The following is a 24,978-nucleotide window of genomic DNA, read 5'->3' as shown; positions in this document are numbered from 1 at the left end:
ACTCCATACCTGCTGGCTGGCACACAGGTACCTCAAACTATTTCCATACAGAAATTGGTTCCTTTCTCTCATTCCTAACATCTTATTAAGTGGCCCCCAGTTTTCAAAAGCAGAAACCTGCTCTAGAGTCCTGTAAAATAATAATGAATTGTATATGTATTAAGAATATCAATCCTTTATTTTCCTAAATGTATTACATTATTTTCTTAATTGATATTTATTATAATTTTGTTAATTCTCTTTATGCATTTTTATTAGTCAAAACCATTATCATTAATGAATTCTCTTGCTTTTAAGTGCAGATTCTTTCTTCAAACATACATCTGAAAATTATTCATTTCTGTTTTCTCCCAGGAAGTTTAATACATTTTATTTTTACACGTGGCACCTTTCTCCATTTTGAATTTATTTTGTTGTATGATGTAGGAAAAGTATGTTTCTGTATTCTGATGTACAAGATTGATAAAAAGGAATCAACTCATGAGCTAAGTAAAATTTATAAAATATAATATTTAACTAGCACTTAATATTTCTTCGTGGCAGTTTTTATAAATGATCCTCTACCTTGCTCTTAATAAGGATTATACTGAAGATAATTTAAGATTTTCTGTTTTGCTTAGAGTTGCTATCATAAATGTCAGTTATTGTACTGTAAAATTGTAATATAATTCTGTTGGAAGAGCTGAATTTCTTTACCTAATGTCCCCAGCCTGTTTCTTGTATGTGGGGGGTGTAGATACTCCCCAGATAGCCTCCCCTTTCTTTGGGGGAAGAGGAAATATTGGTAACATTTAGTTATTTTTAGTGTATCACAGTGATTTTTAGTATAGCTTAGGAGCTACTTATGTAGTTGCTGCCTGCTTCAAAACTCCATTCATTGATTCATTGATTGATTCATTCATTCAGTAAACACTGGTTGGATGTTTGCATCATGTGCCAGACATTGGGAATAGAAAGTGTCTGTGACGTGGGCCCTGCCTCAGAATCCTCAGATGGTCATCTTAAGCTTCTGTCTTCTCATTATTTGTTTTTCTGTTTACTGTTACTTCATTCCACTTCTGTATACTTGTTTATTTTTAAAATCTTTTTAAAATTCAGATATAACTCATATGGTAAAATTCACCTTTTTAAAGTATACAATTCATTGGTTTTAGTAGATGCACAAAGCATGCAACCATCACCAGTATTTAATTCTAGAACATTTCAGTCACCTCAGATATAAACCCTGTATCGATTATTTGTCACTTCCCTTATCTTCCTTCCCCGGCCCCTAGCAGCTACGATTCTGCTTCCTGTCTCTATAAATTTATCTATTCTAAATATTTCCTATAAGTGGAATCATATACAATATGTAGCATTTTGTAACTGGCTTATTTCACATTGCATAATGTCTTCAGGCTACATCTATGTTATATTTATTCATTTTTTCTGGCTGAATACTATTTCATATAGTGGTATATAACACATTTTTTTATCCATTCATCAGTTGATGGGCATTTGGGTTATTTCCGATCTTCGGGTATTATGAATAAAGCTACAATGCACAAGTTATTATGAATAAACCTGAATATACAAATTTTAGGATAGAATATGTTTTCATTTCTCCTGATTATATATTCCTAGTGGCAGAATTGATGGCTCATATGGTAACTCAATGTTTAACTTTTTGAGGAATCACTATAAACTATTTTCTAAATGGACGCACCATTTCCTGGTACCACTATGCACCATTCTATGCACATCCTCACTAAAACTTGTTATTTTCTGTTTTGTTATTCTAGATATCCTAGTGGGTATGAAGTGATACCTCATTGTGGTTTTGCATTTCCCTAATGATTAATGATGTTGAACATCTTTTCATGTTCTTATTGGCCATTTATATATTTTGGAGAACAGTCTTAAAGATCTTTTGCCCATTTTAAAACTTGTCTTATTACTAAGTTGTAATAGATTTGTACATATTCTGCATCAGATATATGATTTATAAATATTTTCTCACATGCGTGGGTTTTTTCATTTTCTTGATAGTGTTCTTCGAAGCACAAAGGTTTTAATTTTGATGAAGTCCCATTTATGTTTTTTCTTTTGTTACTTGTACTTTTGGAGTCTTCTGTAAGAAACTGTTGCCTATTCTGAGGTCATGAAGATTTACGTCTATGCTTTCTTCTAAGTTTTGTAATTTTTGCTCTTGAATATAGATCATTGATCCATTTTGAATTAACATATATCATATGAGGTAGGGGTCCACTTTATGCTTTTGCATGCATATAGCCAATTGTCTCAGCACCATTTGTTGAAAAGTCTATTCATTCTTTTACCATTGAATTTTCTTGGTACCCTTGTCAAAAATCAATTCATTTATAAATATATGAGTTTATTTCTCAGTTCTGCTCTGTTGATCTATATGTTTACCCTTATGCCTGTACCACATAGTCTTGAGTACTTTAGCTTTGTATTAAGTTTTGAAAAGGAAATATGAGACCTCCAACTTTGTTTTTCAAGATTATTTTGGCTATTTTGGTTTCCTTGAACCAAAGGGAATTTTAGGCTTGTTAATTTCAGCAAAAAGACAGTTGGGTCTTCTTCCTGTTTTTAACTGGCCCTGATATTCTTCTTTTCTCATTAAAATTATTTCCCTGCTGTTTCTCTTATATGATAGCTAGTCTCAACTTTTGCTTCTTATTTATTGTCTATTGAACTCATCAGTAAACCATGGATTGCAGTTTTCAGGTTTTGGGCATTTATTATCACTTATTCACTCATTTCCTTCCTTCCTCCTTCCCTCCCTCCCTCGTTGGCACTTACCAGAATTGTAGACATTAGTAGAGTCTAACTTCAGAATAAATGGGAATCAATACTTTTGTTTGTTTATTACCTAAAATTTAAATATTGGAATGTGAAAAGTCGATATTTCTTTTGAAAGGGTTATTATGGTGATAACTTGTACCTTGAGATTTGGTTTCTTATCCAAAATATGAAAAAATCTGACTTTTGTAAGAAAAAAACATTGTTAATTTTCCTGTAACACACTTATTAGTTCATGCTATTTATTTATTTATTTATTTATTTATTTATTTATTTATTGACAGAGCAACCCTTGGTTGACCTCACAGATTGCAAAGACCTTGTCAGTTTACAATCCCTTATTTTTTTATTTTTTACACCTATAGCACCTGGTCTTTCTAGGTGGTCTCCCATCCAAGTACTAACCAGGCCCGACCCTGCTTAGCTTCCAAGATCAGACTTATTCCGGAATCAGGCTTGTTCAGGGTTGCATAGCCATAGACTGTTCATGCTCGTTCTAAAAGTAATCCCAGTCTGTAAATATTTCCAGAGTAGTTTGGCACTCTGTGTTTTGCAGACTCAGTATCTTAGTGTTAAAATATTAGATGAAGAAATGGAGTTTATTATAGATTTAAAGTGTCCAATATGGTCCTTTTGGTTTAATTTGAAACCTTCTCTGAAATGTTGCCTTAACTTAGGCGATCACACTCTCATGCTCTTTGCTCTGTAAACCTTTTAATGACCTCTGTTCCCATCCACAAATTTCAACCTGTCCAGTTTTATTGAGCCAGATATTCTGCTACCCATTACCTTAAAACCCAGTCATTGGCTGCTGTATCTGGTAAAGAAGGAAATGAGTCCAAACCCCAGATAATCTACTGGTCTTCCCATTACTGTGGGTGAACTGAGGTAAAGCAGCTCTGGAAGTTTGGAATAGCAAGGGCATAGCCTTGACCCACTTGGCTGTTAGATCAGTAGTGCCTAGCTATTTTTGTTTTTAAATTGTGAAGCGATCATCCTATGGGCAGTTCTTTGCTGAGTTATTGCTTGATCTTGTTCTGAAAGGGAAATTAGAGCTTCAGCTCAGAAGCTTAACCCTGTAGAACAGTTGGTGTGTATTTGCAGCCTATCTCTGACTGCAGCCTGGGTTGGAGAGTGGTGGTAGGGCTTGGCTTAAGTTTTGGTTTCACCTGCAGCTTCTTTGGTTTCATGCTGTACCAGGAAGATTTCTTGCCAACCTCATACCTGTGGTGCAGCTAGGTGGCTCTGTGGGGCTAGGTCCCATTTCTGGGATTGTGGATAATCTAAGTATGTTCACATTGGAGATTTATATCTCCTCTAATCAGAGGAGTAGAAGAAAAATCATGTCTTCCTAGTGAAGGGAGGGAAGTGTAAGGAAAGAGGATGACTGTAGATCTGACAGACTTCTGTGTTTGAATCTTGGCCTTGCTACTTACTGGTTCTATGTTCTTCTCTAAGCCTTAGTTTCCAAATCTGTAAGACTGAAGTCAAAGCCGTCACTGCCTTATAGACCTATTGAGAAGGTTAAATGGGATTGTATATGTAAGGTGCTTTGTACAGCGCCTGGCAAACTACTAGAATAAAAAGGACTTCAGAAGCCATTTAATCCAGCTCTTTATCTGACGCTTGCATCTATCAAAAGTCTGTTAGATATGCTTTTATTATGTTGCCATATTGCCTCATAAATTTGATATTTTGGGAGACTCTAACAGTGACTTCCAAATTTTTGTTAAGACACTAAAAAGTTCTCCACTGCCTGGGTATTTAGTGGTGGGATGGTAGAGGGATAAGATCCTGGAAGCAGACGTGGCAGTGGTGGTGCCCAAAGTCACAGATTTGCAGAGAGCTTAGAGGTGACCCCACAGTGTCTACATGTTCTAGCTTCTGAGATGTGGGAAGTACATATACTTTAGGGTCAAGAGATTTTATTTTCAATTCAGTTCTGCCTCTTACATATTATCTCTACAGTAAGAAAGCCTGTTATTTTCCCATTGTTTTGAGGATAAATATATATGAAATGAGCAGGTACATAGTAGATGGTTGTCCAACATTTATATATTCACAGTGTTTATTATTTGGGGAGATCTGTGTTTCAATTTACTGTCGCTGTCCAGTAAACCACACAAAACACAGTGGCTTCAAACAACTTATTATTATCTCTTACAAATTAGTGAGTTGACTAGGTTCACCTAGGTTGTTCTTCCATTTCACATGAAGTTAGTTGGATCTGCTGTCATCTCGGGGCTGCATTGGGCTGGAATGTCCAAGAAGGCTCACTCCCATGACTGGATGTTGAGAAGAGCTTTCTTTGGGGTCCTTAGTTCTCTTCCTGTGGCCTCTCCAGGTGGCCAGGTTGGACTTCTCGTGTGGTGTTTGCATTCTGGGGGGGGGGGGGGGTTGTCCTCTGAGTGAGCATTCCAAGAAGAAGGAAGCAGAAGCTGTCAGTTCTCCCATGTTTCGATCTCAGAATTCTCAGAACATGACTCTTGCTGTATTCTATTGGTTGAAGCCATCATAGTGCTAACCCAGATCAAGGAGAGGGGTTAACTCAGTGGGGAGTGGGTATGTGCATACAGGCGGTAAGATTAATGGTGGCTGTCTTTGGAAACGGCTGCCCCGGTCTGATTGTTTTTGCATGCTCTGTATATCATGTGGATGTGCATATGTGGAGAAGGCTCATCAACAGGTCACTAGCTCTCTGCCTGCTTTACTTCCATCTGGTAACTAAGTCATGGAGAGAAGCTGAGGCCTGGGCCTCCAATAGAGTCATCAGATTTTCAGAAAGAAGCAACTAAAACTCAAAATGCAAAATTCCTAAAGAGATTCAACAAGAATATGCTTTAAATGGGGGGAAAAAAAATTTCTTCTATAAGTTTTCAGTTTCTACAGATAGGAATGCTAGAAAATTTATTGCCTTTAGAATTTTTATTGTCTACCAGAAGAACATCTGTCTGAAAGCTAACCTGTTTCTCCACATATTTGGGCCTGTTGGCACTAAGTGGTTGAACAGAGATAGGAAAACTGAAGATTTACCCTGGCTGGTGCTTGAAGTGGAAAGGCAGTGAATAATTTGGGAACATGGTATTTATACATCAAAGACTTAATAATCTTAGCTGACTAGTAATGCAAAAAAGTGCAGATTGTCGTCTTTTTAAAAGCTATATACCTTAACCTGCCTCTAAGACTCCCTACCCCATCTTAGTTTTAGGAATGGATAGAGTTTGTCATTTTTATGCTCTAGCTGTGCAGAGGACAAGACAGTGAAGGAGTGAGGACACAGAGGGCACCAGGTGGTAGCAATGGCCCCTTAACCAAGAGACTCAGGAGGCTGGGAGGAGGAAGGAGGAATGGCCTATTCTGAGGGTCACGTGCAGATAAAAGCTTGTGGTTTATGGACTGGTTTAGTCTGCAGGCAACCTGCCTGTCCCTGGAGGGATTTGCAGCCAGCATTAAAGTTTCCAGAGAGATAAAGAAAGTACAGGAGGTACTTCCTCTTGTATAATTTTTCTTGGTGCGTCCCCCTCTGGTTAATTCTAGTTGGCTTTAGAAACTCGACCAGAAGTTTACTTTTCTTTTTGTGCTTTTCTCCCACCTTACCTTCACATACCCTCTGTCTTATTTCTGGTTCTGTCCATGGATGGCTGAACAATGAGGAGCATGAGCCAAACTCTCTCCCCAATCTTTGCCCACAGAACACCTGAGAGTCATGTGCAAACATCAGCAGATGGTTTTGGCTGAGTCTCCTATCAAATGTACTGTTTATATTTGGAAAAAGCATTGGTTCTACTCAGCAAACTGAATGTTTCCAGCTTTAACCTAACCAAGTCAGGAGCACTATTTTGTTTGCTCAGTCCCATACCCACTCCTTTCCCCATTTACCACTGTCCCTTCCAACTTTCCTCTGCCTGAGCCATCAGTATCGATTTTCCTTTCTGATTTTCAGCTCTTGCTCCAAACTGATGGTTTTGTCCTCTGCTGAAATTAGAAACAAAAACGAATTCCATGACTTGAAGGTCATGGATTTTAAATGGAAAGAGGCTGAAGAGTTAACTTTTAAATTATTTTGTTTTCTTTTTCTAAACATTTTGTTGGTGAACAAAGACACTGTAGTGATTAATTTTTTGACAGAATTGCTGGCTGAGCCAGTCTTCCCCAGACGCATTCTTTACATCTGTCATGGCTCTCAAGAGGTTCATTTAGTGGCTCGCCCTTCTTACCTTCCTTCTTCATCACTTCTTAGTGCTGTATAAGTAGTTGCTAAGAAACGGCTAATTAGTGCAGCTTTCTGCTCAGGGCTTTTAACCAACTACAGTAGGAAACTAGGCTTGTTAGCACAGCATGCAGAGTTGGCCAAGGTTTTCATCCATCTACCTGACTGGCAGCCCCCTCTCACAATCCCTGTAATTGGACCCTGACTCAGGGCCGATTGCCGTTTCTCTAATAAGTCAAGCTCAGGATCTCTCCATTCTTGTGCACAAATGTCACTCAATGTTTGTTTTTCCATTTCTACTTTCAAGTCCTATAGTTTTACTGTGATGATACTTGCTGGGCCCAGAGATTTGGGAAATGGGACCAGTTTTTCTAGGCTTCTTCCTGCTTGAAATTAACTTCTCTCACTTTCTGGGAAAGTCCTTTGCCTCCTCCTGGACAGCTCTCTGACCCTTCTCTCAGCCAAGCATCCCAACTTAGACCATAGTAACTTCCTCCTCTGTCTGCCCACAGTGCTTACTACTTGCTTCTACTGCCTTTTAATGGCTGACCTCCTTACTGAGATTGTTAGTTTTGTTAGTTAGGTTAAGGTCTGTTTTATTCATATTTGTGTCCATAGTGCTCCCATGTAATAGGTGCTCAATAAATATTTCTTGAATAAATTTTAACAGCTAATGCAATTAATTAAATTCCTTGAACATACATGAATTAATAATGATTTCATCATTTTCAGAAGCAATACATCATGTAAGAGCTTTATTCAGAAAATCTTTTGCCTTTTGTTCTAGTTGTCATTGTGACCAAAATGGAAAGGTAATCGGTATATAAAATGACATACGTGTTCAAATTTAGTATAGGATTTACAAGTCTTAACTGCTTTCAAGTCCTCTATTGTTTTTGGAAGAAAAAAATCTGGGTTGATGACAAATCTATATATTGTTGACTGTTGGCTATTCTTTGCTGTTTAGGCATGAAATTTCAGGTTCATGCCATCTTGTGGCAATTGGATAAGTTTTTAAAAATATTATTATGACTCTTCCACATGGTGACAGAACTAATTGAATAGTCCCATGTGTTTTCTATCCTGGTGTTCCTGGTGTCTGTCAGAGCAGAATTCAGTTGGTGATGGACAGAGGGGAGAAGGGTTGGAAGGTTGGGAGAATGGGGTGAAGGATTAAAGAAGTACAATTTAGTAGTTGGTAGTTGGGCATGGGGAACATGGAAGAGGGGGTACAGTTAGCATTAATATGATGGCTAAGTGGAGGGTCAGGGGAGGGAAGGAGCAGTTAGGGGGATCGATTTATGAACATTATAGATGTCTAACCAATGTACTATATACTTGAAACTAATTCAAATAAATAAATTTATTTAAAAAAAAAAAAGCTAGGCAGTAATTGTAGCTCCCTCTCCTGGCTTATTGCATTTACTTGGTTGCCACTTTTAGGTATACAAAGAATTAGTTAAAGAATTTAAAACATATTCCCTGACTCAGTAACTTGAAATATGTGTAAAAATGTTATTTTAGCTTATTTTCATTTCCACCTTTAAGTTCTATGGACTTTCCTCATGATTACAGTACCTAGAACCTGTTCTTTGAAAATAGGGGATTGTTTGTGTATTGGGTAATTTCTTACTTGCCCGAACTCTTAATTTATGTATAGTTTTAGTATAAAGACTATTTTAGGAAACTTCCTTCTTTAAAGATCTTCTCAGGATCATATTATTCTTTAGCTACAATATGGATTTTTGTTACTGATTTTCGCTTATTATCAGCAGTGAAAAATTGGCACATTTATGAATCAACTTCTTATTCATCTTTGTCCCTATTCTTCAGCTTAGTGGCTGGTGTATAATACTTATTCAATAAATATTTAATGAAGGAGTAAATAAGGCTGTATAGGGAACAGTTTATTTTCAAAAGCCTACACATAATAAAGCTTTGGCACATAGAAACAGGCAAAAACAGGTTTCCTACTGTGAATATAAGATGTGGAAAAATTCAAAACACATTTTTTATTTTCTCAGAGGGACTAACAGTTTTAATCAAGGCAGAATACACTTAAACCTAATAATTGATTATAAATTATTAAAGTGTAAACAGAGCCTTAACTTATTAATTTGCCAGTTGCTTCCTGATAATTTCTCTTTGTTTTATTGATTTTTCTAAAATTCAAGTAAGAGAGGGACAAAAGTTTTTGCTTCTAATTCTGAGGATCTGGATTGACTGCCCAAAATTTATTATTTGATATGCCAGCTGAAAATAGTTAAGAGGGTGGGACGAGCCCATTTAAGAAAAAAATGGGAAACAGAGAGGTATTATTTTTATTAGTTTAGAATCCTGGAAAAATGTCTTAGAGGGCATAAATTCAGAGATTATTTAATTTTTGTTCAGTTTTCATGATATATAAAGTTACGAGGTTTTATTTAAACATGGGAACATAAAATTAATAAGTAATAAAAATGAACAATGTCAAAGCTTTGCTATGTAGTGATTTTTTGTAGTGCTTTAAAATATTAGGTAAGAATAAACTTCAGAGGCAAAGAAGCCTTTACAATGCATGAAGATTATTTAACTTTAAATTTTAGTATGATGTAAAGACACTAATTTGCATTGTATTTAAAAAGTAAAATCAAAATAGTATTTGCTCCTAAATGACTAAAGAACCTAATGCACTAAAATAGTCACATAAAAGTCTTACTTTGGGTACCTGTATTAAAAGGCTTCAGTTATTTACATGAATACTATTCAGTTTAATATATTTATATAACACTACTACTTTAAATGTTTATTTTACATCTAAAATATATTCAGATATTTCAAGGTATTAAAAGAAATCTCTAAGATCTATGAAATGATTTATCTAATTAATATATCTAATGAACTTTTAATTTTTCTGATGGGCAGTCAGTGTAGCGAAAGGGAATCTTATTCATAGTTATACATGAACAGTTCAGAAATGTGTAGTGCTGTCTGACTAGACAGACAGCTCTTGTATAAATTCTCACATCCTAGTATTAAAGTAGCTTCCTTGCCCTTATTTCTCCACACATCGAGCCCTGCCCTTTTTTCTGTAAGTTATGTTGAAATTGAGATGCTGGTAAGGTTGTGTTTGGCTGGGTTACTAAGGAATACCACAATCCTGTCCTAGAACTTATTTTCTTGAGAAGTCCCAGAGGTAGATATGTGGTCAGAAACTAAAGCAAGGGAAAGCATCTATTGATGCTTAAGTGGGGTTTTTTTATGCCGAGATCCCAGCAAAAAACTCTGGTGAGCCAGGTGAGAGACCTTGCAGATCTCTTTCTTTGGGCTAGGTGGCTTGAATGGTCTATAACCAAAGCAGATCAAAGAGCCTTTCTACCAGTTTCTACCACAGCACCGACACCCAAGTTTCCTCAAATCTCATCAATGATTCAGTGGAAGACCACAGAGATGCTATAGAAAATCAGAAAGGAGCTTTGCTTCAAAGCTGAGAGTGGATCTGAAGAAAAAACCCATGTAAACACTTGAGTCTCTTGGAAGTCTTGGGGTAACTCTTCCTGACAAGATGGAAGAGGAAAAGGAGACCCTATCCATGCACTGGGCCAACAGCTTCCTGTAGGCTGACACTTCTCTGATAAAATTCTGATAAAAAAGTAATCTGTTCTTCAACTCGTGTTCTTCACCTAACTCTTGCCTTTTCTCCTATCACTTGGTAGGAACTGTCTTCTGATGAATTAGCAGGGACTTTAAGCATCAGATCATATGATCTTTCATTTTCATTCTTAACAGAAGAGCTGATAACTTCATTTCTTAAAGTAATGTTCTCTGTTTATTGAGAACATCATTTATCTATAATGATGGTGCCTTAGTTCAGGCTTCGATAACAGCATACCATAAACTGAGTGACTTAAACAAAAAAACGTTTATTATAGTTCAGGAGGCTGGGAAGTCCAAGATCAATGTGCTGGAATATTTGATATCTAGTGAGGGCCTGCTTCTTGATGGTTCATGATGGCTATCTGTTCGCTGTGCCCTCACATGGTAGAAGGGGTGAAATTCATGATGACTGGCTGCTTGCTGTGCCCTCACGTGTGAGGGAGCTTTTTAAGGTTTCTTTTGTAAGGGCACTAATCCCATTCATGAGGGCTCCATCTTTATGACAATCATCTCCCAAATGCCCCATCTCCAAATACTGTCACATTCGGGATTAGGTTTCAACATAGGAATTTCGAAAGGACACAAACATTCCAGTTGCTAGTAGATGGGTATGCCGTGGGCAGTACCCTTATGGAGCTTATGGTCAGTTGGAAAGAGATGTTCCAAAAGATCCTTTCAATGCACTCTGACTAAGCCAAGCTGTTTATGCCCAGCTCCATGGAAATGGCTTTCAAGTGTTTATGTCCAGTCCATTCTTCTCTCTTCAGCTTCATTTATCCATATATCCAACAATATACTGAATGAACATCTCTTTCAATCTCAAATTTAATGTCATCATCTTCCTTCTGAAACCTCTCTTTGCTTGTCAGCATCATCTTTGATTCCTTGGTTCTTATTCATCCATTCATCTAATGAGTGCCTAATGCTAGCCTCTGTGGATACAGTAAGCCATATACTCCCAGCTTTAGGGCAGAGGTGAATATGTGTGGGAGGGTTTACCTAAGGCGACAGCCATTTAAAAATATCTTTTCAACAATTTAGTTACAAGTTAAGTGCTCAGAGGAAAGTCTAAAGGGCTGCGAGAGGAGTCTACCCTAGTCTCAGGACGTAGGTAACAGGTGGGAAGTATGCTTTGAGGCAAGGAAGAGAGGAGATGTGTATGAGCACCTAGGAGGAAGTCAGATACAGAGAGGTACGAGGTGAGACTGGTGAAAGAGGAGCAAAATGAAGCAGGGCATGAGAGACTGAAGTTAAGAGTTTTTTGCCTTCTCCTAAGCCATTAAAGGTTTTTCCATGTAGGTAGGAGAAGGCCATTATTGTCCTTGCAATAATTTTAAAAGGTCAACATGAATGTCATGCAGCAAATGGAGTTGAGAAGAATGCATTAGGAGGCCAGAGGGAAAGTGTAGATGCAGAGAAGTAAATTGACTCAACAGGAAGTAGAATTGACAGGACTTCACGATTGAGTGGAAAGGGATATTTAAAGGCCAACCCTCAGATTTGTGGCATGAGCATCTACGTGAATAAAATAATGGTTTGCCCTACATCCAGAGAATTCTATGTCTTCTAAATAGACCTTAGGAATATGTCTCACCCTCTTCCCTTCTTTACATTTCCATTGCCATTATTAATCCTTTTTTTCATATGCTATTGAAGACCTTCCTTGAGGTTTCTTCACTTGTGGTTTTGCCCCACTCCAGTCCGGTGCCTGAGTATTCTTCCTGAAGCATTCCTCTGGACATGTTACTCTGCCGATGAAATAACTTTGGCAGGTCTCCATTTTCTGCCAATTAAGCATGGGCGATAGAATGCAAAGATCCACCCTCAAACTGAATTTTTAAATACTCTATCTCTTCCACCAAATTGATCTCCTTGCTGCTTCTGACAAGCATCAACTACTTCTCTGCATCTCTGCTTCAGTCCTTTTGGTTTTACACGCCCAGAACACCCTCCCCACCTCCCCTGGTCCACATTCTTCTTTTATATCAAAGCTTCCTCAAACACTCCCGATCAATACTGAAGGGCCATCTACCTGCAAATGGGTTTTGTCTCTCGTGACACTTCGGGCTTTCAGATGAGCCTCAGCATTATTTATGATGATAAGTTATCTGAAAGCTGATTTACATTTGTATTTCACTCAGACCTAGCACAGATGCCTGAACAAAACAGAATATTTGTGAAAGAATGAACAAGTATTCAGTGCATGCTTTTTTGACTTGATCCAAGAATAATTAGTATTCTGTGTGTCATCACTTAATACTATACTGGGAAGTCCAAGAAAGATCCATGTCCTGTCCTTAACCATCCCGCATGCTATACCAAGGTGTTTTCATGGACACGATGGTGACCTACCTCCCCAGAGTAAACATGGTTACTACCTAACTCTAGGTTCATATAATTTCATGAGAGGAGAAGGGAGAGAGCTCACAGGAAAAACAATAAAGGCCTTTATTACTGTTTTAATCTGTTGGTGACTTAGATTTATTTAAATATAGGCTTCCCATATAAGAAAAAATATTTAAAATGCAGCTTTTCTTTTGTATAGCATTTGTGAGTCTTTCGTTGTGTCTTAGGAAAATGTCACTCAGTAAACAAGTTCTTAAATAATGACTCCCTGTTGAGATGAATACCATGAAGAAAAAATAAGACATACCAGGGAAGAGATGGGCTAGAGCCAGGGACTAAAGATGGATTGGCAGGAATTATAAGGAGGTGATGTTGAAATGGCCTGAATGATGAGAAGGAACTGTGCGGAGATCTGGGACAAGTATGTTCCAGGCAGAGGGAACAGAGCCCGTCTTCAAAAACCCTGTATTGACACTCGAACCCTGAACCCTAGCCTGATCTCACTCTTCCTTGTCTCCAGCCACTGTCCCAGCCATACTGAACTTTCCCTTTTCACAACTCCATGCCTTTGCATTATTTCCTCTGTCTATAGTCTCTTCCTCTTCTTCCTTGGGTGAAATCACACTTCAGAACCCAGCCAAAAGGTCATATATGACCCAGTTACCCACCCTCACACCCGCCCTCACACCTCCTGATTCTTCCTCCTCAAAGAGCTGGTGTTTCTCACATCATTGCTTCCTCTACACTGTTTCTAATTCTAATACAGCTCATGTCAATGTGGATTGTAATTAATTTGTCTAAAATCCTCTTCCCCCCTAGGCTGTAAGCCCAGAGACTGTAAGCCTAGAGAGCAGAGACTATGGGTTAATCATTACAGTAGCATCAGTGCCCAGAACCATGCTGGGGACATGATAAATGCTAAATAATCGTGGAGTCCTTGAACTAATGAGGGAGAGAGGGAAGGGGAGGTGGAGAGATGGAAGGAGGCGCTGAGGAGAAATGCAAGGAGGCAGGGAACACATGTATAAATCTTTCTTTGAAGGTATGACACTCACTGAGAAAAAGACAAACTAAAGGTAAGTGAAGATGACTTTAAAATAATAACCAGAGATTTAAAATTATACCATAATTAACTAGAACTCAAGTGATTACCACGGCCATTGGGTTTCTGTGGAGGCATAATCAAATTGAAAGTTCACCTATATTTCTAGGATAGTAACTTCTGAAAGTAGGTGTGGCTTAGCTTTATTCTTTTAAGTCAGCATGTTTTTGATATTTTGCATGTTTAGTGGGTTAGATTACAAGAATGCAAGCCTAAATCTACTTTCTGTATAACCACATCCCTTCTTTAGCAGCCTGGGTTGGGAAATAATACTCAGTGCCAGAAAACAAGAAACATAACATGCTGCCTTCTTCCCAAGCAATGTTCAGAAGCTTTCTAAGCTGAGGTCACATTTTTAAACTTCATAAAACACTGCTGTCTGGTTGTTGAGCAGGGCGGAGGAAGGAGTGTTTCATTCAGCACCTGCAGACAGTAACTACCAGCAGATTTCCACATTCAGAGGCATGTTGGTATTTTTATGTTCATTAGATAGAAGGAAGAAATAAGCAGGTTTTTATCTACCAATATGTTCCTTTGTGAAAATCATTAGTATATTACTATATTTGTCCAAAGTTCTCATACCTATATTCAACATTCTGTTCGCTTTTGTCTTTCTTTAATGCTAGTAAACTTTGCCTCTCACAAATTCCCGTGGGCTATAGTAATACAATCTGGAATTCAATTCCTTTTACTAATCAGTAACTATAAACTCTAGAAAGATACAGCTGTAATCCCTAAATAAATGCTTAACATGTGTGGGGAGATTCAGAATGACAGGCCTTTGGGTGACCTAATCCAAAATGACAGTAGTAAAATCCCAAGCCAAAAGAGCACCCAGAGCCCAATGAGCAGTAAAGAGTCTAGCAGATTTCTACAGAGCGCTTGATTTAGAGCTGAAGAATGCCGCTCTGGAAAGACTAAGCAGTGAAGAAGTAAACAAAACAGAGAAAGAAGGAAATGTACTCACTGGGGTTAGAAGTCATGAGAAATTTTATCTAAACAAGGTCCCCAAAGAGAGGAATAAATCCTCTGTTTAGTTATTTTTACAAGCAAAGTTGGAAAGTTACATCAGAAAATTCAGAACTGTTAATATCCCTGAAATACTAAGTAAGATTAGTTGAATATTTTGTATTTAGTAGTTGATCTGTAGAGGCAGGAGATAATTGTGTAAGCACACTGCAGAACTATGACTTGAACTGCTGCTGTCTTTTGAAAGAGGAAGAAATGAAATGTGTGAGAATGACAGATATTGACAAATTTAAGAACTTTTTACCCCCATCAATAGAAACTAAAGATAAATTGTGTGAGTGGGGTGTGGGAGGGGGCGTTAATTTTTTTAGTCTAGATTCAGAAATAGCTTTTAAGAGCAACACATTCTAAATCTAAGGGTGCCACGTGATCTTGAAGAGGTAACTTAAGTTATTTTTAATAACAAAAATACTTAAATGTGTCATGAACTCTACCAGTTCACCCCTTTCATCATTGAGACCTGTCAATCCTCAGCAGTTGTTTGCAGTACCCAGCTGGCATGAAAATAGGTCTTTCTTGTACCTCAGGGGTATGCAGGATGTGTTTTAGCCTCGGTTTTGGCTAATGAAAAACTGAAAAGACAGCAGGCTGTGATTTTTCCTAGAGTCAATGGGGTATGGAGAAAGGTGACCATAGCTTGTCTCAAATTTCTGCTTTGATGAGTATATTGAGCCGGCTGAGGGTGGGGGGCGTTTGTATAATGACTGCTTGTTCTGCATGTTTGTAAATTGGTAGAGGATGAATTTGAAAGGAGCATCAGTAGGTGGTCTACTAATACAACTAGCTGGTCACTAAGCAGCATTGGGCAACTCCTTGAATACTGGATGCAGAAGTGCTATGGAGGCAGCATCCATCAGTCTCCTTTCATTCTTGGCCTCTGACTTCCAGCATTATTTACTCTATCACTCAGTCGACATCCATGTAGAATCTGGCCTATATAGTGCCAGATGAATTAGACTCGTTCTCTTCCTGAAAGTTCATGTCTTGTTGGACAAGACTGATAAATAAATGACAGATTCTAGGTCCTTGGTAATTGCAAACTAAACTTAATGCTGTAGGTGGCAGAAGACCTAATGGGAGGTCGTGTTTGAGCTCAGCCTTTTGAAAGATGAGTGAGCATTCTGTTGATACTGAAGGAGATCATCTAGCTGTGGCCTATGATAATGGTCCTGAGATATTAAAGTCTAGATTCGTATTAGACAGCAGCACCTGCCAACCAGGTAATGTGGAGTGATTGTATTTTCACTGGTGACCTTAACATGTACCCTGGTGGGGCCCCAATAATTATTAAGTCAGTTTTACTATTTCACAACTTTTTAACCATATTATATAATTTGTGTTGTTCCACTTTTATTTTTTAACTAAGATCAGTAATTTGCCTATAACTGTAAATGAAAGATATTGATTAAGGCCACTTTACTGGCTGAATTATATATATATATATATATATATAAATTTATAACAGCATTCCTATGTTAATTATATCTATCATCTATCTATCAATCTATCGTCTATCTAGCCTTAAGCTTAAATTGGTGTCAATCTATTTAAAGCAGTTTTAAAGCATTCCATCCCCTTTCTTTGGAAGTGTTCTCTCATTTTTGACCAGAGTTTCCGCAAAGTAACTGCTTCAACTTTTAACTTCTTTAAATGTGTCTTTAATTTTTAATCTCAAAGTTACTATTTTTATTCTTCCAAGGATTAAATTCTGTAATTTATTTTCACCTTCATGCTTAAAAACATCTTGTTGATATTATGTAGTCCTTTATATTTTTTCTCAGATTTTGTTTGCCCTATGCCTTTTCTTTATATATATTTTGTAAAGAATCTCTCCCCATTTTTTTCAAAGAAAAATTTTTCCTTCATTTTTTTTCTAAATAAATACATATTTGTGTGAGCATACATCATAGACATATTTGGAATCCATTGTGAATAATTACAAGATCTAGATGTGGGTATATAGTGCTAAATATTAATATTTTTCCAAGTGACTCCTTTATCTGAAAACGTTTCAAGAAGCTTATCAGCTAAGATATTCTTGATGCAGAAAGGTGGATAAAGACAATTGAGGAAGTATGTAAAATGGCTAACATTGCATACACCATACCTACGTGTATGCATTCACAGCTCTACAAGTGACTCAAGGAATATCGCTTTATTTAGGATTTCTCAGTTTGTGACAGAAAATGGAAATGTGCTTTTTTCAAAGAGTTGGCATTTGGGAATCTGTTTCTTAGATGATGCTAATAGTTGATATTACTACAAAAGGGCCACCATATATCTGATAGACCTGCGTTTTTTTATAGCATCATTTGCCATGTTGGACAAAGTTTGTTTCATTATATGCTTGAAATGTTCCTTTATCCTATTTATGGATGTTGTGTTAACGTGTGCTCCCTGTATCAGCAACATGGGCATTACTTGGGTTCTTGTAAGAAAGGCAGAGTCTCATTACTCCTTCCTCCCACAACTGGATCAGAATCTGTGTTTTAACAAGATCTCTTGGTGATTCATATACACATTAAATTTGAGAATACTGGTCTGCACTCACTATTTTTACTTTATAACCTCCCACTTACTTTCCCAATTCATTGTTTTTAATCTGCCAGTCTTACGAAAGACACTGATGACCTATTAATAGCTAACCATGCACTCCACTTCTCAGCCTTTGTCATACATTTTCAGCATGTACCATCTTGATGGTTAGGCAGTTCTGTAAGCTCCATTAGGAATTACACTTTGAAAAGTACTTCTACCTTATTTCACCCCAGAAAGCAACCTTTAATTCATCCTTGGCTCCCCCTATATTTCTTGGCCAGAGCAGGTATATTAACAGAACTGGAAATCCTGTTGCCATAAGAAGGGACTCGGATGTGTAACTTGGAGAAGAAATGTTAGGGATGCCAAGATTTGCTCTTAAATGTCTGGAAGTTTCTGGAGGAAGGAAAAAAAGCTTTTTTATTTTTATTTTTTTCAGTGTAGTTTTAGGAAAGCAGAAGTAAAAGAAATGAATGAGTAGAAGTTAAAGACAGATTTTGCTCTCATATAAAGATAGATTCATTCATTCATTCATTCATTTATGGTGAGGCAACCCTTGGTTAACCTCACAGTTTGCAAGGACCTTGTCAGTTTACAATCTCTAATTTTTTTTTTTTTTAATTTTTAAATTATTTTTTCATACCTACAGCACCTGGTCTTCCCATATGGTCTCCCATTCAAGTACTAACCAGTACTAATCCTGCTTAGCTTCCAAGATCAGAAGAGGATCGAGCTTGTTCAGGGTGGCATGGCTGTAGACTAAAGAAGGATTTTAACAAAGAATTTGAATACTCCAACAGTGAAATGTAGTTCTCCGACTACATGTATTTAGCAGGCTGACCATCCTTGAGCTTCATCCATAGAGGGTATTCAAGCCACAGCCTCTGGGAGAACTGTAGGGTTACTAGGGAGAGAGACAAATAAGTGATTTCTGCAGTCTTCTAATCTCCATCATTTTGTTGTAGCGAAAAGGAAAGAATGTTATTGTACATGCTCAAATTATTTACTTTTTCCTCTTAAACAGTGATTATGCATAGATTTTTTTTTTTTTTCTTTCTTGGGAATTAGAACCCCGTATGGGTTTCTCTGTATGTGCCACAGCTTTCTACTAGGATAGTTGTTGGATGCATACCACTTTCATTTGTAAATCAGTATTCTTTTGGTGACGTTCAGTCCTTTGCTGGTCATTTTATCCTAACGAAACCAGTAGGCAAATGTCCAGGGAACAGTACTTGGAAACTCCTAGGTCTCTAGGTTATAGTGTTGTAATGAATAGCTCATAGATATATTATAGTTTTGATTATCTTTTCTTACATTTACCTTTTCATAGACCTGTAAAGGAAAATATTTGTATTTGTGTGCCTATTCAAAATATTATATATTTGCATTGATTCTTTTTTGCCTATTTATAACGTAGACCTAGGGATATCTTATTGAATTAAATGTTAGGCCACAAACTTGCTGTATTGGCCATGGAAAATATTTGTTCTATTAGAGAAGTCAAGAATTTAGGTACTAATCAATTTAAGTATCTAGTGACCCTCCAAAATGCATCTGGAGCTTATCTCTATCTTTCCATCACTATTGCTACCTCTCTAGTTCAAATATCCTCATCTCACACCTGAACCTATACAGGGGCCTCCCACCTTGTATCTCTGCTTCTCCCCTTCCCTGCTTCCAGTAGCTGGGTGATCCTTTATACACTTAAGTCCTATAAGCAGACTTTCCAGAATTAGGGTGGATTTGAGCCAGAAAAAACTTTAGAGATCAACCTGATTTTTAGTAATTAAACTTGCAATGTGACTAAGCAATTACTGGATTACTAGCCTTGAAATTATCTAGATTAAATTACCTGCTACCAAAAAGGACAGAATACATGCCTTTATTGAAAATATCATTGCAGAATAACACACAGATATGAACTCTATCCTGTGTGTGTGTGCTCTTTTTTCTCTGTGTGGCCAGAAAGCATTGAGCAAACAAGCAATAGAAACATGCAGAATACCTGCAGAAAAACAGAGGCAGAAGCAGAAGCAAAAGCCAAGTTCATGAATAAAGGGATTCTATTTTCAAAGTCCATCTTGTGAATAGGGTTTTGTGATTTTCATGGTCAAGATTGTAAGTGTGCTTGGAGTCATAGCTCAGAGAAGGGGGGAGAAAGGGCCATTCAGTAGGAGAGTTACCACTTACCCCCTTCCTCCCCACAGCAATCAAAGGCAGAGAGCAGGCTGGCTTTTCATTTAATTCTGCCCAGATAAAACCCTCTTTTCTAGGCCACATCAGTGTTATTTCATTATTGAAAAGTGTGTTTATATGTTTAGGGTTGTAGTCGAAAATGCGAAGAATCTAGTTTTCCTTCCTCAAATTTGTGTATGGGTTAAATACATGATTACAATTATGTTTATCCCATTTTTAATAATTTAGGAATATGGAAAAGTAGTAATCTATTCAACCAGTTTATAAGGAACTTTTCTAAACAGGATACATAACAGATGCAAAAGCTCCAATTAAATTGCTCAAAAATAAAACTATTTAATAACTGCCAAGTATTTGTTAGCTGCTGCCCTGTCAGCATTCTGAACAGGAAAAAATGAGTTCCATCCAAACATAGCTTACACTGGTCTTTATTAAGAGAGCCATTTATTTTCATTAGTATGTAAGTGAATATTGTTGCCAAATTTCCAAGGAGCACAATAATGGGTCAAAATACTGAAATAAGCAGTTTGTGCTTTGCTTCTAAACAAGTTGCATAATTGATGGATGAGTGCACACTCTTAGAGCAGCTTCCAAGTTGGTGCATCTTAGCCTTATTGAAAATCAGAGTCACCTGATGATAAAATACCTGATGCTCACGCCACATCCCAGTCGAAGTAGTTAGGATCTCTGGAATGAGTACTCAGGATCAGTGTTTTTCAAAGTGATTACATTGTATAGCCAAGGATGTGAATCATTCTTTAAATGACTAAGCCTTGCAGCTAGCTGCACTTCATCTAACCAGGACTCCCAGGTGTGGGGTTGGTGAGGGCTGTGTAGGGAGGATGTGGATGCCAGTGCACATTGAGACATACTGGGTCAAAGATACCTGCTTTCTGCTGTTGGAGTGGTGGCATGGACTAGCTCCTCCTTCCAGCACAATCTTAGGATGTCTGCCAAAGGAACCCTCTTTATAAATCCTGACACCATGAACACTGCCTTTATTTGGGACAAGTGTCCAGGGTTCCTTTTGTTGTTGTCAATAGACTTTTTAAGAGCAGTTTTCTGTGAAAAGGCCATATTTGCAAAGTGGCCCCCAAACACTGAAGGACAGAAGATACTAGAGAATGAAGGAACAAGTCCAGCTTGTTGGTCAAAGAGTTTAATAGGAAACTTATATACAGAAGTGCAGTTCTGGGCAGCAGCAGCATAGTCAGATCTCTACATCTTTTACCCTCAGACTACCTGCTCATATTCTCCCTTACAAATGAACTGATGTGCTAGGAAAGAAATGTATAGGTGATCAGAACAAATGAACCAGATAAGGGAGGCTCTGGTGCCAAGGTGAGCTAAGAGATAACATCAAGGGAGCCTTGACCTGGAGCAAGAGTTATTGAGAATTCTGTGATTAGCCCAGAGCCTCTGTACACATTCCAGGGTCCACTTGTGGGAAGGTGAGGGGTGGGGGGTCAAGGGTCACCATTCATCTAAGATGGTGAATTAGCTTCAAGAAGAAGTCAGCTTTTCAAGATGGAGTCATCTCTGTTGGCGCAAGCAGTTTTAGGTTCACAGAAAAATAGAACATAAAGTACAGAGATTTCCAGTATACCCCCTATTTCCAAACAAGCACAACCTTCCTCACAGCCAAAATCCCTGATCCGGATGGTGCATTTGTTAAAATCAAAAAATCTACATTACTCGAAGCCCATAGTTTACATTAGGGTTTACTCGGTGTTGTACCTCTCTCCTCTCTAATTCCTGATAACCACTGATCCTTTTACTGTCCATCATTTTACCTTTTCCAGAATGTCATAAAGTTGGAATCATATAGTATGTAGCTTCTTCATATTGGCTTCTTTCACTTAGTAAAATACATTTAAAGTCTCACATGTCTTTTCACAGCTTGATAGCTCAGTTATTTTGAGTATTGAATAGTATTCCAGTGTCTGGATGTACCACGGTTTATCCATTCATCCACTGAAGCACATTTTGGTTGCTTCCAAATTTTGGCAATTATAATAAAGCTGCTACATATCTGTTTACAGGATTTTGTGTGGACATAAGTTTTCAACTCTGTTAGATAAATACCAAGGAGCATGATTGCTGGATTATATGGTAAGAATATCTTTAGTTTTCTATGGTACTGCGAGACTTCTTCCAATATGGCTACATCAGTTTGCATTCTCACCATCAGTTAATGAGAGTTTCTGTCACTCTACATCCTCATCAGCATTTGGTATCAGTGTTTTGGATTATAGCCCCTCTGATGGGTGTGTAATGGGACTTAATTGTTATTTTAATTTGCAATTCCCTAATGACATATGATGTTAGGCATGTTTTCATATGCCTATTTGCCATCTATATATTTTTCTTTAATGAGGTCTCTGTTCTGATCTTTTGCCCATTTTTTAATCTGGCTTGTTGTTTTCTTATTTTTGATTTTGAGTGTTCTTTGTATATTTTGCATGACAGTCCTTTTTCAGATGTGTGCTTTGGAAATAGATTTTCCAGTCTGTGGCTTCTCTTCTCATTTTTTTTAACAGTGTCTTTCACAGAGCAGACGTTTATAATTTTAATAAAAGTCCAACTTTTCAATTATTTCCTTTGTGGATTGTGCCTTTGGTGTTGAATCTAAAAAGTCATTACCATACCCAAGGTCATCAAAATAGTCTCCTAGTTCACTCCTAAGAGTTTGATATTTTTGCTTTTTTCATTTAGGCCTATGATACATTTTGGGTTAATTTTTATGAATGATTTAAGGTCTGTGTTTAGACTCCTTTTTTTTTTTTTTTACATGTAGATGTTCAGTTGTTCCAGTATCATTTGATGAAAAAGATTATTTTAGTTCTATTGTATTGCCTTTGTTCCTTTGTCAAAGAGCAGTTCACTATATTTATGCGGTTATATTTCTGGATATTCTACTCTTTTGTTGATCTATTTGTCTATTTTCTCACCAGTACCACACTGGATTAATTATGGTAGCTTTATAGTGAGTTTTGAAATTGACTAGTGTCAGCCCTCTAACTTTATTCTTTCTCAGTAATGTGCTGCCTGTCTTGGGTCTTTGCCTCTCTACATAAACTTTAGAACTAATTTGTCAGTAGCCACAGAATAACTTGCCAGGATTTTGATTGGGATTGCATTGTATCTTTAGATCAAGTTGGAAAGAATTGACATTTTAACAATATTGAGTCTTCTTATCTATGAATGTAGAAAATCCATTTATTCTTTGGTTTTCATCAGTGTGTTATAGCTTTTCTTATACAGATTTGTACATATTTTGTTAGATTTATACCTAAGTATTTCATTTTTGGGAGTCCTAAGGTAAATGGTATTGTGTTTTTTAATTTCAAATTCTACTTGGTTGTTGCTGACATATAGGAAGATAATTGAATTTTGTATACCTTGAATCTTGCAAACTTTCTATAATAACTTTTAATTTCTAAGAGTGGTCAATTCTTTAAGATTTTCTACGTAAACAATCATGTCATCTGTGAACAAAGACATTTTTATGTCTTCCTTATCAATTTTTTCTTATTTAATTGCATTAGCTAGGACTTCTAGTACAGTGTTGAAAAGGAGGAATGAGAGGGGACATTCTTGCCCTGTTCTAGGTGTTAGTGGGAAAGCTTTCAGTTTCTCACTATTAAGTATGGCGTTAACTGTAGGTTTTTTGTAGACATTTGAATGCAGACTTTTAGTCTCTTGATTAAGTAGCAAATTGTGAACATTGTATTCGGGCTTCCCCAGATGTAAGTTTCTCAATTATAAGTGATTATGATTAGAACGTTATATATAGAATAATGACAGATTTGTGCCCATCCATATGTATGTGTATGTATGTATGTATATGTGTATGCTAATTGTATAGCAAAAAACTTAGAAAGAAATACACCAAAAGACTTAGTATCTCCATGTGATAAGTTTTAATAAGATATAATTTTAATATATATAATAATTTACTTATTTGATATTGAGAACTATAGTTATTTTTGAGAGTTGGCAATATTCAATTTTATCACTTACCTAGATATAGTTTTATTATTTCATGAATTTAGTAAAGAAGGTTATGATTCCAGGATTATACTGATAGTCCATCTAGCTTTAACCAACACAGCCTTATTGATAGAAAAGCAAATGCATATATAATAAGAGTTTTTGATGAATATATGATGAGAGTTTTTGGGAATTCAAGATGAGGAAGTAAATAGTGAAATAGTAAATATTTTTCAGAAGTAAAAAATTTTCACCATTTTCATTGAACTCTCATTTTTTAAAAAAAGTGAAAAATGGACTCTTCTTCAGAGTGGTAGCATGCAGATAAATGCCAGAAAATAGCTCTTTTGTTCAACACTCAGGATCCTTTCACAAGTCTGGTTTATTTATGATAATAGGCACAAAAGGAAGATCTGGACAATTTAAGAAAATACATGTGTAATACTTTTTCTAAAAGCAAGCTAGCATAAAGTCTGTTTCAGGAATCAGTAAAAATAAGCTTGCAGGTTTATATGTGGGATTATGGATGGTGGAATTTCCATTTTTTTTTTTTAATTATTGTCTCAGTATTGTTCTTAAAGAAATCACATGGGCATAGAAATGGCTGGGGAGAATATAGTCTTTCAAATTTGGCTGTATGGTTTAAACCCATTTCCAAACAGCATTTGGAACTTTTAGTCCAAGACCGAGGGGGTGCACGGTCTGCTGTAAAACCAGCTCTTGCTTATTGATGTCTAAAAGAAACTTATCCCTGGCATGGATATTTTAAGTAAGAAATGGTAAGTAAACAGCAGAAACATGACAAAACAAAGATAAGCCCTTGGAGGAAAACGTAGATTCCAAATAAAAAAAACCACGATTAAAGGTGAAAGGAGGGGCAAGGTAAAAAGAGAAACAGGTACGTTCATGCATGTGTGCATGTGTGCGCGCACGCGCGCACACACGCGCATGCACACACACACACACACACGGTTTGGGTGGGGAGGGGAAGGTAACTGAAGAAAAGGTGAACCATCCCAGCAAAATGAAATGCAATTCAGTGGGAGTAGAAAAAGGGCTCGAGTTCAGAAACTGAGTCTCATCCATGCCATTCATACAGTTTTCCCCATTACCTTGGCCTGGG

General features: G+C 37.1%; 1 protein-coding gene and 1 pseudogene across 2 annotated transcripts in view; one reads left to right on the top strand and one right to left on the bottom strand.

Moving 5' to 3' along the window:
- Positions 1 to 24,978, top strand: part of MAP3K5 (mitogen-activated protein kinase kinase kinase 5) — a 167,972-nt gene that overhangs the window by 16,349 nt on the left and 126,645 nt on the right. The gene's annotated exons all lie outside the window — the stretch shown is intronic.
- LOC118605501 lies at positions 18,307 to 18,426 on the bottom strand (annotated as a pseudogene).

This window comes from Rousettus aegyptiacus, unplaced genomic scaffold (genome assembly GCF_014176215.1).
Source record: "Rousettus aegyptiacus isolate mRouAeg1 unplaced genomic scaffold, mRouAeg1.p scaffold_m13_p_1, whole genome shotgun sequence".
Classification (NCBI taxonomy): Eukaryota; Metazoa; Chordata; class Mammalia; order Chiroptera; family Pteropodidae; genus Rousettus; species Rousettus aegyptiacus.
Note: the sequence above shows the minus strand (reverse complement) of the source record. Positions and strands in the feature narration are given on the sequence as shown.